This window comes from Hesperophylax consimilis, chromosome 4, assembly GCF_061612785.1.
Source record: "Hesperophylax consimilis isolate HC1 chromosome 4, BYU_Hcon_1.0, whole genome shotgun sequence".
Lineage (NCBI taxonomy): Eukaryota > Metazoa > Arthropoda > Insecta > Trichoptera > Limnephilidae > Hesperophylax > Hesperophylax consimilis.
The window spans coordinates 12,719,376-12,736,447 of record NC_142839.1 but is presented as its reverse complement, the minus strand read 5'-3'; the positions used below and the strand labels follow the sequence as shown (position 1 = coordinate 12,736,447).

The 17,072-nt window shown below is 33.7% G+C and overlaps 1 protein-coding gene across 1 annotated transcript in view; it reads left to right on the top strand.

The window, feature by feature from the left end:
* The window catches only part of LOC149424218 (LIM domain transcription factor LMO4), a 362,556-nt gene extending 346,382 nt beyond the window's left edge, over positions 1-16,174 (top strand). The window contains exon 5 of the mRNA XM_089631226.1: positions 13,499-16,174. The gene's annotated coding sequence lies outside the window, so the exon portion shown is untranslated. The remainder of the gene's footprint in view (positions 1-13,498) is intronic.
* Positions 16,175-17,072: the final 898 nt, after the last annotated feature.

Genomic DNA, 17,072 nt, shown 5'->3' with positions numbered 1-17,072 from the left:
GAAATTTGTAGCTGGAGTTGGATTGGGAAGTCAAAAATATATTATACTAATTCTGTTTTAAAATGCATCGGAAAGATGTAGCCTTCACAAAACCTAATTCAAACGAATTAAATATTGTATGGGATTTTCGAATATCGAATTTAACGATATCAAATGTGCAATTTTTATGTCTTTTTAAGCTCGAATGTTTATCTATTTTTCTACATAATCGCCATTTCGGTTCCGCATTCCTGTAAGCGCTGAGGCATTTTTAGTATACCGTGTCAAAATTAGATGACGAGATAACGTTTAAAATATCGGAAGGTGTGCGCAAGATGGGTAGTGTTGCAATAAAATGGCATTATTGATGTTGTTGTAGCCGAAAACGTCATTTTTAGATAATTCGATATTGTATGAAGATTTTCAGGAAATCTGTGCGTATCTTCATACAATTATATTTTTCAAAAAATAAAATCGTTTTGTACTACACAACATTAATAATAAAATAGATAAATTTTCAAACTTTAAAAGTTGTACAAATTACTGTTCCTTTGTACACGGAGTAATATGTACAAATGAGTATTGCAGATTTGTTAAAATACTGTTAAAAACGTGATGGCATGCCATTTCCCACTAAAGTATTAGTACTTTCAGAATATATCGGATCGTGATGAATGACGAAATGCCAAAATATTCGAATTTTTATAAAGACATGTTCCGACATCCTCACAACGGTTCCATGATAACTCAACACAGTGACAATTCAACACACTTTTAAAAAGTGATATAAAGTCATTAGAAACGATGAAAAAAAAAAATTTTTAACCTAACCTAACCTACTTAACCCAGTTAATAAAGTTTTTGTTCCATCACTTTCCATGACTTTATATAACTTTTTAAAGATGTGATAATTTATCCGGTCACCCCTCACAAAACATTCGTGTTTTACTGATAGTTTGTTATGAAATCTGTCAATTCATTCGTTAAAGGCCCGCAATTCCGTTTTTAACAGGAATACGAATAATTTGTCAAGATTTTTAATAAATTAGCAATATTTTATATCGGTAAGATTTCTCGGTGTATTTTATAAAAAAATATACCTTACTTTTGGGATAACCCTCGTATGTGGAAGATGACGTTCCACCACCAGTTCCAGGGTAGAAAATATCGCCCCGGTTAGAGATCATGATTATCCAGGTGAGACAAGTTGCTAGAAATCATAGCATAAAGAAGAACACAATATTTAGTGATCCAAAAGTCTGGCCAATCGGGCCTTAAAACTCCTTAAAATTGCTCCAATGAAATGTTCGTTTCGTTCAATTTAGTTTAATAGAAGACTATTTATACCCTAAGTAAGAGATCATTATAAAGAATTGAAAAGTATTAAAAAGTGCCCAAAATGTTGCCATGTAAATAAAAAATTGTAAATTCCCAAATAGATTCAGATATATGCTGAAAATATGGCTCATAAGTAGAAATACTTTATACTTGTCATCACTATCAATCAATAGTTATTATTTATTAGCTCGTAGATTTAGTGTTATTTTAAATTATGTCTGCCAATAATAATAATCTAAAGTAGTAACAATATTATGTATAGATATCTACATTGTAATTGTTATTGTAATTGTACTAGGCTTCGTATTAAGAACAACTAAAAACTTTAATTCTTTACAAGCCATTAAACTATTATACGTATCTCTAGTGAGAAGTCTAATTGAATATAACTCAGTAGTTTGGTCTCCATCTTACAAAATTCACATTATTGAGCGAATATAAAAAAAATTTCTACGTTTTATAAATTTTAAATTAAATATCCCTGTCGAAGACTTAAAATACAATTTCTTATTAAATACTCTAAAAATACATACATTAGAAGATAGACGTAAAATAAACGATTTAACGTTCTTATTCAAAATACTTAACTCTAAATTCGACTGTTGTGAACTCCTGCAACTTATAAACATACATACACCCACAGTAACAACACGACAAAATACAATATTCTACAGCAGCACACATAAGCGTAACTACATTTCCCACTCTCCGATACAACGACTTCACACCAAAAAAGAAATCATTACTTGGGTGATGTTGACATATTCAATACCAACTTGGCAAGTTTTGTGGATCATTTAAAACATTTATTTCAACAATACTCCTAAACACATCATATAAACCTACAAATAGCTGTTTTTGTTTCTTGTGTTTGTATGACTTGTTGCATAGCTTTTATCAAATGTAATTTTATTCTTATTTTTTTATGTTTCAAAGTATCTGTCAAATTAAAATTATACTACCAACCATGTAAAAGCCCTCTGAGCGTTAAATAAATAAATAAATTGAACATGTACATCCTGTTGACAAATTGCTCAATTGTAGTTTATTGGGATAATACTTTAAAGAACAATATTTTTTTATGTATTTGGCTTTGTTATGTGACCAGATCTAAATAGCCGGGTACTTCCCTCCTCCACTTCCTTGACCAAGCAGTTGGGACTCAACAAATTTAAACGCTCTACTAGGTCCTTTCTCACAATAAAATTAGCACGACTGAATTTTCCGTATGCAATATTTAAGGCGATGCACTACGTTGTGTAATCTTTTTAATTGAGCCGCTATCAATAACAACCCTTACGTAGATGGCGATAAGGTTTAAATTCCCACTTAACACCGTCCGCCTGTTTTGATTTATGCAAGAAAAAAAGTGCCTTTTATTTTATTTTGTGGATGTTCAGGCATAAATGTTTTTTTTTCGATCATTTTATAAATAACTTAATTTGCCACATTATACAATATAATCAAAACCGGGCTCGGGTAAAAATGGGCTCGTAAGTAGGAGATTTTTAACTTTAAAGCATTTTTCATAGGCCTTTACATTATTTTTTCTGGGCTTTTAAAAAGACTTATCTAAAAAATACTCGATCATTTCAAAGGCCAAGATGTATTCTACTCGCAGTATTTAATTAAAGCATCTGAAACATTTCTAGGCGACCAAATTTTCAAACCAAAAACACATGATTTTGCATTACTACAGATGGCATCGCCTTAAAACTATTACTGTTGCTCTACTACATCGTAACATGCTCGTGTGTAGGTGTGAGTGTGTGTGTATGTGCGTGTGTATGTACGTGTGTATGTGCTCGGTTCTGTCAATATTTTGCGAAAGCAAGTTAACGAAGTGACCGCTGGGACCCTACCCACCAAATTGAATATCATTCATGCGATTCGGGAAAATGTATTTTTTTGCATTGAATGAAACTCGTTTCGCAATTTATTGCAAACATGTCAAAAACTTCAATATTCAACAGTTTCAGAATTGCCGGTCGATTGTTAGATTCATTTGGGTATTTTCTCTACCAATTACGTCTTTTGTGTTTTTTCATTCGTTTTGTCATTCCATTCTATCCGTGCTCACTAAATATGTAGATACCTATCTAATCAACAGCCTGTCGAAGAGTTAATTTGAATTTTTATCAAATGATAATCCAACCCCCATCAATTATTAATAATTTGATCATTTGTATAGTGGCGTTTGATGATGTTATTGATGCGCCAGAATTAAACAACATCCCCCCCTTTAAAATTGTTGTAAATTTTAGTTGTTAAAAATCCGTTTTAATTTTAAGTTTTTTTTTGTATATTCAATAATATCAATTTACAAAAAAAACACAAATCAAACTATCGGATAATGCTTTCAGAAAGCGAAACAGCTGTCACGCGTAGTTATAATTATTATTACACAGCATAACTTGTTTATAAATAAATAGAATTTTTGTAAATTGAAAATTAATATTATTAAATATGTATAGGAAACACAAAAATTTTGCAAAATGCCATTGTAAATAATCAAATCGTTCATTTACTGGAACAGAAAAACTAAAATTTATCAGTTAACCTAATCTTAAAATAACGTACATACCACTTTTTAATTAATTATGTAATTATATTTTTGTATATATAACGAAGCAATATAGCATAACTTCACAATAGATTAATCAAATTTCAGATTGATTCATAAAATCTCTAAGAATACGCACCATTAATTATGTATATAAAAAAGGATATTATTAGTAATAACAACTATTTAAACTGCAAAATGGTGATAAAGCACACAATGAGGTCACATTATCAAATACTGCAATTTTTTTTTATCAAATAAAATAAAATTATGGTTTGATATTCCATTCGAAATGCAAAACGGCTGTCACGCGTGCACGTGATAAACAAAGTATATAATAATTTTAAAAATATCAAATAAATAAGTAAAATTGTTCACATTTCTATCGTTATACCGCTTTATTTGCCACCAATTCTCGGTACAACGTAAGACGTAGCCGCAGCACTTGTGCCATGATTGATGACCCACAAGTGCTGTCCGAGAAAACCTCTCTAATAAACTCATTTACACCAAGTAATATTCTCCTGTTATTATTTGTTTCGCGTAGTTTATTTCTCGTTCCTCCCTCACCCTAACTGCGCTGCATCGGGCGCTGGACTGTGGGGAATCAATTTCAGATTAGATATACCAACAAACCGTATCAACGCTTCAAGCTTTGGTAATCAAAAATGTTTCCTTAATTTAAAAAAACATTTTTATAATTTTTTTTTTCATTATTAACACTTCTTAATACCTGTTCATATTATATATACATTTTTTTTATATTTCACACACTTTACAAATATAAGTCAAAAAAGTCCTGATAAACTGCTTTTTAGCAGTTTGTCTAATGGGTTCTTTACATTATAAATCTTATTATAGTGAGTTTACAGTAACATTTTTACAATAATATGTATGAAACGAATAATTAAAAAAATTACAGAAATGAGGAAAAAGAAAATTATGAAAAACATAAATAACAATTTTAAAATTCTTTAGAATAATATGTCATTGTAAGCTAATACAAATTAATTCTTTCAGTAAGCCAAGTCTTCAGTAAGTTCAACAATTGTTTGTTTTGGGCACAGTTTTTAATTTCAGCAGGTAACATATTATATGATAATACATCGACGGCGAGTTTATTGCCATGTGGAAACTTCTTCCAAACAATCTAACAACTTTTACTTAACATTAATAATTTTTTAAATTCGGACTTAATTCATGTTATGACTTATAACTAAATAATATAGGCTGGAGAAAGAAGTGGTTACTCTGTATGGATTCTAAACGTAATGACGTTGTCATGGCTCAAAAATTCAAATGAAATTCAGATAGTATGTGTTATTGCAAAATTACCAATTTTCTTTCATATTTATTTTAGTTTCTTATGGCATGTCCAGATTTTCAAACAATGAATTGCAAGCCTCAACTGTTGTAGCCACTTTGTAATGCAATGATTATGAATGTGTATAGTAATAAATTCCTCTCTGGAACGAGATTTTCAGATATTAGTTTTAAATTCGTGAAAATTTGAACCAGGGGACTTTGAGCACTGCGCAATGAACCTCTCCGCCTGATTAATGTTGTAGGTTTATATCTCCATTAGCAGCATCACGTTCATTGATCAAATGCATTGTACATATAGTTTTGTATTAGTGATCGACAAACCGGTGGATGCAATCCGTTAGCCATAAGTTGATAATAGTTTGTCTAGTCTGTGGTTAGTTAATAGCATAGATCATTGTAGAAATATATTATACATTTATACAGCGCCCTTGAGGTGACTTTTCACAAAAACGGCGCTATACAAATCATCCAAATATTTTTATTATTTATCTCATAATAATGTTTAGATTAGTTTAAAATTAGGATGGGAATTTTCCAGACCAACGATAGATTTTTATCAACCTGATTTCATATATTTTTAACATTTGATTAGAGTTCGGTCATTACCAGTATTGAGTCCCTATTTAGTTTGTATAGTTGCAGTTAAAAATAATGTAAAAACCAGGCTCCACTGAAAACTAAAACATTGTATTTTAGATTTGATCACATTCGTATTCGTGTTTTTCTCGGTGAATAAAAAGCGCCTAGGCACAATGGGAAAACATATCGTCATGCAATGAATGGTTAATGATCGACGATTAAATCGTGTTTGCGTCCGTCATTTTGTGAAACGTCAGATTCCTCGAATAGTGTGTGTTTGCGAGGAATGAATGATGGTTACATCGGCCATGCAGGAAGTCATTATGGGCGAGTGACCTCTCCAAGGCTCGATGGCCACCGCTGCAAACAAATTGTGGACCGAGTTATGAAGGACGCAGATGCCTATACCCTCCAAACAATCCGCACCATGGTGATGTGTTTACCCGCCTGGTAATGGAATTTGAATACACTAGTCGTCACTCTTATTTGTTTCTTACGCGCCGGTTCAGCGTTGGTATATTTAAGCCGGAATCAATCCCGGTTTAATACCAAGCTTTTTACTATTCCGACCTTACGCTCTGCGTAGTATTTAAACCGCGATCATAAGGAAGGGGAAAAGAATACACGGAGATAAATGAGTATCGCTAATTTATTAAGAATCTCTTCAAATCGTTGGTAATTCAGTTAAAAATGGTATTAACAGCCCTTAAAGAATCAATTTATAGGTTTCCAAATAAACTTTTAGTAAAATACGAATATATTATCACGACGTCGGAACACGTGTTCATAAAAATCTTCGCGTTTCGTCATTATATATTATCAAGGCAATCGGAGATTACCTCGATAGCTCAGTCAGAAAATTGGGAAGATCCCGAAGTTTATAATTAATTTACTGCGACTCACTATTAAAATGTAATTGGGTGTGAGACCACAATTTCTTGAAATGGCTTAAAATGTGACCAGCTTTTATTTGCGTGTGCCTCCCAACCTTCATCTTTCCGATCTCAATTCCTTTACCAATTCATTCCCTTTACACCAAATTGGATAGGCCATATAAATATTGGCTTCGGGCAGTCGAGACTTGTGCGGTTACAACATAAAGGCATTACAAATCTTATCCTTGGGTCATTATTTTGTTTAAAAAACAATTTAATTATTTGTTTACTAAATGCAAATTCATTTTAATTAAATTAAGAACAAACTTTTCAAACGTGTTTCAAAACCGAAGGTTTTTTTCATTCAGTTACAAGTGTACTGGAGATTAAGATATATATAAATAGATAAAAGTATTACGATTAGCGGAGGGAGAAGGTATTTAATTAGTTATAATAGTAAGAATAATTATATATAATAATTGTTTTAATTTGTTATTGTATTTTCAACAAAAACTACAAAATAAATAAGTTTAAAAAATTATAGCGAACAAAATATGTCCGAAGGAAATGGGATTAGCTTAGTTGGTAGAGCAGCTCCCCGGCAAGGCGAAGGCACTAGATTTAAGTCTTAGATGCGACCGTATCTTTTTCTGTCAGATATTCGTTTGAGAATCACTAATATCATCTTCAATAATTAAATAAGTTTTTACTTAAATAATTTATGTTTTTGCAATCTGCGATGTTTTATTTGTAATTGAATTTTTTTGTAATGTAATTATGTACATTTCTTAAGGAATAATATTAACTACCCCTGTCAATTTGTCTGTCCTGTAACGGGAAACTTTCCTAGTTGGACAGGCAAAGCTTCCTAATATGTAATTTGTTCTTTCTTTTGTATCTATCTTTAAATAAATAATTGATGAATTTCGGAAGTATTTTAGTTTTTCATATTTGAATTAAATGTCCAAAACGTTTCCACACAAAAGTTTTGTTTTCAAGGAACACAACTTTAAGAACCAATATGTGGTATTGAAATGATAAATAATTTGAATAAACAAAGCGCCCTTTTTAAAAACGAAAGATAGAATGCCAAAATGATGGCAATGGATTAAAAATTATGCATAGAAGATATTGGTTTTTCCTTGTTTAAAATAAGTAGCTAGAACATTCTTTAAAGAAATTAATTTCATCTCTAAACTTAAAAAAATCCCGAATACTAGTCAACTGTTAGGCAAGATAGAGTATTAACTGTTAGGCAAGGGTGTCTCCTAAAAAAATCTCATAAGTAAATCTCACTAGTAAACTGTTAGGCAAGATAGAGTATTAACTGTTAGGCAAGGGTGTCTCCTAAAAAAATCTCATTGATTGAACTTATTCACCAGTCTGCATGGCGTCTAGATTCAGCAGGGGACATTGGTTAAATAATGCAGATAAGCTCGCGGTTCACGTGTCAATGGGGTGTTAATGAGAGATAGCGGGTAATTTTGCCTGGTGGAGGCTGTACAACTGTACACCCCACGTGAACAAGCTAAATAATATTACACTGAATCAGCAGAGCCTCACGGTGTTAAGATAGAGTACCAATGCTTCATTGAAAAAGTGATTTAGTTTTTTTTTAATTTTATTTTATATGAGTACCACATAATTGGGGTATGTATGCTTGATGGTGATTAATTAAATAAAATATATTTTTTCGCGCCGGGATGTTAACCCACTACCTCCGGATTAGCCACTCATCACCGAGGCAGCTAAAATAATATTTAATTATTGAAGACAATATTAGCGATTCCTGAAAATAAAATTGAAACAGAAAAATCAAAAAAAGTTACGGTCACATCTAGGACTTGAACCCAGGGCCCTTGCCTTGCCCGGGGATACGCTCTACCAACTGAGCTACTGAGAACCTACATCCTTCGGTCATAATTAACTGTATCATACTTCGAATAAGAACTACCAACATTTTCTTCATTTTCTCAACGCACCTTTTTGTTTGCAGCTATCTTTGTGTATGATCGCAAGATTCAATTCGAACTAAAGGCAATCTTGACAGTGTCTTAGATAAATATATCTTATTTTTATTTCAATGTGTGACATCTATTGACTTTTTCTGCAAGTCTAGGATGAATATTTATTTTTTTTATTTTTTGGAATAACATGAGTAAAACCTCAGAACAGTGACCAGAATTATAAAAATAATCTTCAAATCTTCCGCACGGTTTTAAAGGTTTGTGATTTTTTTTGTGAAAATACCCCATTTACTATCAAATGTAATACTACAACTTTGTGTACCCTAACGTGCATGAACTTTATTTTGATAAATGTCATTCGGAATCAAAACTTTGCTTGAAATGACTTAAGCCGTGTTTAGTTACACGATCTGAATACCCCGATTCGGAGATGAACACTTGCTCCAGGCTCTTGTAACTCTTAAAATCATATAAAATGGTATCTATCAATATTAATGAAATCATTATAATTTGTCACATTATGTAACATAAACCTGTTATTATTTTAATTAAAATGTTTCGTTACGTAAAATATTAAATAATCTGGATTCTTCTATCATTTTTTATTGTATAAGTAATAAGATTACTCAACTTCCGAAAGCTTCCGGAGCAATCCATCAGAAACGCTTTATTGATCAAATCAAACACAATCACTACCGCGACATTACATTTATTATTTCCAACTGTTTCCAGCCATTAAAAAGTTGTGTTCTAAAACCCTGAAAGTTTTTCTTACACAAGCGAGAGCGTCATCCGCTCGGAGAGGAAGGGGGTTTGTATTTTTCCTTTGGAAATAGAACGCACGGGCGGGTAGGTACCCACTACAATAGGTACCCCAATATTTTTCCATTTCCGCGTAGGTACTTAAAGAATTCATCTGGGTAAGTAACAAGTGTCCGGGGGCGGTGTGGAGGGGGGCGGCTACCAGCCCTCTGGTGTATATTGGCCATTAGCATGATTAGAGCAATCTCTCAGTAGTGCTCGCAGATGTCTTACTTTGAAATGAGAAGGTTCACCTGTAGCCGCAGCTTCTTTCACCAATATCGGAATGAGAACTGGAGTTTTTTTTTAATTTACTGTGCCTCCATCACGGAAATTGCTTTTTCGATAGATTTGCAACATTATCAAAGATTTGAAAACGAAGAACAATAACAACTACCTCAAATTTAGACCGTATTGTGCTGAAAACTTCTAGCACATTTATAATAATTAAGAGTATATACAACATAATATTTAAGTCAACAACACGGTATAATTGACACAAAAGAGTACAATAATCTACCGAGGTAAATTTTATATTAATTTTGTTATTTTGACGTTATTGTTTTTTTGTGATATTGCACAAGAGTAGAACCAACTTAAAATGATTCCCATTTCCGATTACCAATAAATGCGAGTTTTTATCTCACAGAATTGTGATTGCACGCCGGAGCTTGGTGCAGAGTGCACATGTTGTACGCGTTGTCAGTAACACGCAAATCACGTAATCGTTCAAAAACCTCGATAAAAATCCAGAGCAAACACCACAAAAATAAATTACTTATCTACATTGCTACTGTTTAATCCGTTAAAAATATTTTTTGTTGTCAAAACTTGAATTACGCTTGCCGGATGACTACAATTCAATTCGTTCGGTCGTCCATCTTGCTCTGGCGGCGGTGGATTTGTTCTCACCAATAAATAGTTTATCGCACTAAATCGGTTAACTCGGAATTGCTTTTTTTGGTCGTGATTTGGCAATCAATTTTACGAAATCGCCTCGTAATGGAGCAAACATTGTTTTATAAATGATACGTGACTGCAACACCGCGTCGTAAATTCTTAACCGAACACAAAAAATATGAGACCGGATCTCGTCATTCATGAATTATTGTTATAGTAGGTGTAATAATTCTGCGTTTTATTTGTTTTCTGATCTTTTTTTACTTATTTTAAGAACTCCGCCATATACATAAAGTTTTCTCTTTACCTCTCTTAGTTCTAGCTCTTTTTTCTCTTTAGCTCTTTTCTGATAAAGATAATATATTATATCGTCTGATAGGACAGCAGGCCTGAGGAAAATAATTTTCCTCATGGCATATGTCAGCTTTGGGGATGCTGTGTGATGAGTCTTTTTAAGAAAAGGAACGAGATGAAGTTCTTGGAAGGAAAAGGGTTTGAGAGGTGGGAAGGAATCTATTGCAAGACGGTGATTGAGAGAGGTCAAAGGGTATCCTCAAACCGGCCTTTCCCGATCCGGCCCGCCACACTGCTGGTAGGCAGGCGCATTCGCCGCCAACACCTGTAGATACCTCACCTAATAAATCACCAAAAGTAGTGAACTACTTGGGGTAACCTATGCCAGAGGTGTTGGTTCCCGGGGAGGCGGTATCCATACCCGCCTCCCAAATTGTTTTGTCATATAATAAAATGTTTCTTTCTTCATTTATGTTCATTTCTAAATAGATTATCAAAAAAATTACATTACTTCACTGAGAATGGCTGGCTAAAATATCATTGGTAAACACGCAAAAATAATTTGAATATTTTTTTAATGCTTTTTTTCGTGGTGTAAATATATAATACTTAGTTGGTTTCCTTAAAAACGAATCATGAAATCACTTTTCATTAAATATTTTCTTTATTTAAACGCCTATTGGGATTTTACATACAATACATTTTTTTGTAAAACACACAGATACATAATAGTAAAATAATCTTATAATAACTGATACAATTAAGTATTATTACATATCTCTACGTTTATTTGCTTTTTAAATAAGCAATGTTTTTAAAGTAAAATATGTTGCAGAGCGACATTCCCCGCACGACGCAATCTCTGAGATCAAGAATTGTACCTGAAATTAGTGCTAGAAGCAACCACATTAAATGGAGGATGGAATCTAGTGTGTTATTTATTCGATACACGATAATTGATGGTCCTCACCGGCCAGGCTGTCAAAACATCCGTTAATGATTTTAAATAAAATTAATAATACATTCCTTTTTTTTTCTTTGCGATGGAAATTCGTGTAGTTTAAGTAATTATATATATATATATATATATTTGTGTAACACATACTTTGGGCCACGTTATACAAAAAAAAATTGCGCCATTTTCTTAACACCTTAACTACCCCCTCACAGCTATATACGTTTATCATGTGCCGTTTTATGTATATATCGAAACATATATCTACCATGTAGTTTGAAGACATTTGGCTATGTATATATTTATATACTAATATATTTTTTTAATTTTAATCATCTAGTAAACATTAAATAAAATTTGCTGATCTATTAACAAATCCAGGAAAGTCTAATCCAACCCAGTGTTTACAAGCATTCACTTTATCCTAACAATTGAATGTGATTGCTATAAGCATGGATCGTGTATAGGTACATTTGAAATATTAATGAACTGATAAATCAGACGGCTCCGTAGTCAGCTTCGGTCGGACCATTATTTACTGAATTTACAAATGAATCTCTCAAATCGGGCATGAAACGAGGACACTCCAAATCCATTGTATTTTGTGAATTATTATTAGGATACAACCACAATGCAACCAGATAAACTTTCGAATCAATTCTTTTTACGATGACCGTTTTTTCAAAGACAAATTACTGATATAAAAACTGTCGATTTATTAAAAATCTGGTCAAATTATTCGGTTTACTGTTGAAAATGTGACTACAGGCCTTTAACGAATGAACATATAGTTACCGTAAATTAAAGCACTTGTCAGTCATTACGTAAGTAATATTTTGTATGATATAATTTTTCATGTTTTTCATCAATTGGTTTACAGCATAGTGGTTTTTTTAGACATTTCAACCACAGTAACTCATCGGCCACCACGCATGATCGAAGGCACCCGAGCTCATGAACTCTGTCAATTCATTCGTTAAAGGCCTGTAGTATATATTTTAGATTTTAAGAATATAAAATATATCTAGAATATATAGGAGATTGGAGAAATCGTGTTCTTTTATTAGGAAAAGTACACGATTTCTCGATTTATTTTGAATGACTCTAATATTTTATCAGGAAATGGGTATGCTATCACTTTTTTTTAACAGAATCAATTTTCTCCGTGTGCTGGATTTCTATCCATCTATTGATTTATTTTGCACAACAACCTTTGATAGTAATGTTTATCGGAGTGCATTCTACAAACAAGTACATTTAGCATTAGTGTATTTGTTTAAGCAATGTGGTACTAAATCGTATTTATCAAAGTGAATTAAACAGTCTGTTAAACTAAACATCGCTACAATCTGACACCGTTTGAGCGCGGTACACTCGCAGCCATCTTTGTGTCCAATAGCTGTTTGTTAGGGCAGACTCATATCTTGGTGTAGATTTACCCACTCAGTTCCAATCGAGTGCCGCCGACCATTTACCACCGCAACATTTCCGATGAGGATGTTATTCCCACGCTAACCCCCTCCTCCCCCTCGTCCAACCGCCTGCATTGGTGTATGGGTATTGCGACGTTTATTGGATTGCAAATTTATTGAATAGTGTCTCCGACGACAAGCTAGATGATAATAATGCCCGCAATCTGCGTGACGGAACAATGCGAGCCGCCATTACAGAGCGCATCGCTTGTCCCTGTCCTGTCCCTGTCTCCCTGCCTTCCCAGTTAGGTACCGTTCCCGTTCAGCCTGGCATGGCGTATTCCTGTAGCCGTAGATAGTCATCACTTCACTCGCTCACACCACGGACCACATTACCGACTGCAATTATTATACCGACGTCTCTATGGAAGTTTCTATCGCGGAGATCATGAGAGTTGAATAAGCATGTTATATCAATCAACTGATGTATCTTTCTTTTATTGTTTCAGATGATGGAATGCGCTTACTTGCCCGCCTACCCCGTAAGCAGGCCGCCCCCGCCTCCCGCCTGGTGGGCCCCGCGCCACTCCCCGCCGCCCAACTGAAGGCCGGATGCCGCATCATCTCTCTCTCTCAACGTGTCTTTCCTCACCGAGCCGACTAACCACCACACCAGACACCAGACATCAGACAACACCGTGTCCTCGCATCACGACTCACGACCAACAAACACATCATCAAACATCGAGTGCTCTGGAAGAACAATCGACCGTGAAGGAAACGTTACTAGTAACTAGTGTACACACAATTAGACACGGTGAAGAAGTGTTGACAAAATCACGAATTTATTAAATCGTTAGATAGAACAATGTGCTGATTCACGGGTACAAAAGGATAGTTAAATTTTTACCAATTAAGAAGACAATTTTAAAGTGATCGAGTTAAGTTTGCATCGTGGTGTTGAAGAATTTGTTAAGTAATTTGATTGACCCTGTTATGTTATTAAAGTGAGGAACTTCAACTAATGTTTGTTAAGGGATCCCCCTTTCCCTGTGTGATTTACTACCCGACTTAGTGATTTGCCATAATCAATAATGACACAAACGAGTAATGATTGTGTATGTGAGGGATATGAATCATAATCGTTGTAAATATTATATTTATATTTTTCCTTCACAATTGCGTTAAAAACAAACCATTCACCCATATTGTTTGAATTTATGTTTTGCGCAGTGTATGCTCTGTTCTGTTCGTCTGGAGATGTTTTACGAAAAAAATCACAATGATCAAATTATTACTTACTGTATCTATGTTTTCAAATGAACCACTGTAAAATAAATCTGAAATGTGCTACAACTTGTAAATATGTGTAAGGAATTATCTGAAATCCGAATTATGAATGTTTACTATGACCCGATGCTTTTTGGGATTCATTTATTAGCAATAGCAACAATATTCTTGTATTCCCGCTTCCGATTGATAATTCCACTCTAAGATTGTTTCCAACGAGTTTCTCTGGGAGCGGGATATTTTAATAACGTCAACTTTCCACTTTTTGAGTAGCTAACCCAAGTCAATTATATTTAAAAAAAAATATTTTAATAGGTTGATTTTCTTTCGATCGAAATACTTGCATGAAAGCATACATGATACATTGTTATTTGAACTTACAATAATTAATGGTGGCCTCTTTTTGTTTCGGCGTTCGAGCTATTTTATTAAACTACGCCAGTAGTACGATACATTAATGTTAATTAGATGTTAAGTATTCTATGGGTTGACAGAAAACACGTTGTGATCGAATATTGTAAATTATTGTAATTATTATTGTATAATTATTATTGGTAATTATAATAGAATATGTCATTTGAAGTTTTATCTATTTCTTGGTTCTTTCTTATTTCAATCGTTGATGTTCTTGTTGTTTGTTTGTAAGACGATCAATATTATTATTTCTTCCCTCGCGTGATAAGGCACATATTGTACAGATCAACATATGAATTTTTTTAAATGTATAGAAACCAATCGGCATGTTGTCAGTTGTCATTCATGTCCCGCACTGCTTTGTTAATGAAATGTTCAAATATACCTCAAATGTAAACAACAATAAAATACACCACAACTAACAAACGAATTTGTTTTTCGAAATAACATTATGTAAACGGAACATCCTTTGAAAAAATCAGAGAAACATTATGTACGTCCATTATTAGATGTTAATCAATGTTTTATGAATTATAATTTATATTCATCGATTCATCGGGATAACAGAAATGCTACCTGCTTCGTATAACATTCCGAGTTTTTACTCGAAATTTAACAAAATAATACGTTAATTGTTGTTCTAATTTATTTACTAAAATGTTGCTGATGCGCATCCTTTGCCAAACATTAAAATACAGTAGTATATTTTGCTTGCATTGTCAAATTGGTCCTCTTTTACTGTGGATTTGTATTCTTTATCCCGAATAGCCCGCTATTGGGGACGTTGGGGTTGTGGTGAAATGTCTCTCCATTATTACAATTCGGAACTGAAGCTATCGGACCGCCTCCCCATCAAAAAACAGTTCGTCAGCACTGATATAAATAACATTATCCGAATTGATTTCATCGAATTCAAATGGAAATCTCTACAAAAACAGGGACTTCCAGTAAAAAGTGTATTCCTTATGCTTGGGATAAATGCCGGAGCAATCTCGCGGTTCGGCCCGTTCCGTGTCTCGGTAGTTACCCGTTGCCAGTTGCCAGTCTCAGTAGAGATCTCCCTCCCGACTATAAAAAGACTGGAGGGTGAAATGCGCCGCACAGACAAACGGGGTTTACATCGATGATCAAGCCTCAAGGCTATTTTTCTCATGCAAAATCTCTGAATCAGATCATCGTAAAAATGAGGAGTACTTTATCCAGCTTGTGTTGATTTTATTTTGTCGCACTAAAAACAATACGTACAAGAATAGAGAATTGCTTTGTTATAATGTGCATACAAACAAGCACTTGTTTTTATTCAATAATGTCACATAATATCATCGGGTGTTCCGTATTCTTATAATCAAATCTGTTTTATCTCACCGCTCAATTGTACGCGTTGTCCAAATTACATTTTTCCCCATTCTGAATTACAAATCTCAAATGGCTAACAGCATCTCTACGTTGTTTCATTTACATAATATGAAATGTGGAAGGAAATAAACGAATTAAAAAATACAGAAACGAGTTTTATTAATGGTATTTTAGCCCTTCTTTCCTTTGTCTCTCACCCTAAGAAGAGTGTTTAATTTTAAATGTATTTATTTTTAGCATCCCACAGAGTGTTCTTCCGCTGAATCTGAAATTAAAACTTACAAACGAGACGTCCAATAATTAGTATTCAATAAAAATGAAAGGGGTCTCCACGCAAATGAGCCTGCAGTACCTCCTCCCCAACCCAACCCCTTCCCTTTATTCCCTCGAACCCTCCATCCGTTGTATTACATCTGAAACAGCCGAAGACAAACACAAAGCTTATTTTTGAATCGTAATGAAAAAAATAAAAATCCAAGCTTCTGGAAAGAATTTTAATTTTCCTTATTCGAGTCATACTCCCTATAATTAACTTTCACGGTGTTAGCAAACTCATTTACCAAATTGCTTAAAGGGGAATTTGTTCCGAAAGATGCGGGGAGGGAGGGGAGTGGCGGGAAGGCGGAAGGTTGAATATTACAGAGGCCTAAGTTCAGATTATTCAATTATTTGTTTATCTTATTACCCGGATTAATTCTCCACAGTACAGCGGCAAAGGCGGAATACATCCAACGAGGCTAAGAAACTATCAATCAAATATTGTTGCAAGATATTGATTTTATGGGTTTTATGATCACATATCAATGTCTTCGATTGGGTATCCAATCATGCATCACCCACAAAATCAATCAAATCAAATCAAAGATGAACCAGCCGACATCAAATACAGTGAGCACATAATTTATAACATGGATATTTTTACCAGGAGAAAGATCTTTCTGTTAATATCTAATATGTCTAACCGTAAGACGTATGATTAAAATACTTGATTTATGTGTTGACTCAAGTTCATAAGACATACCA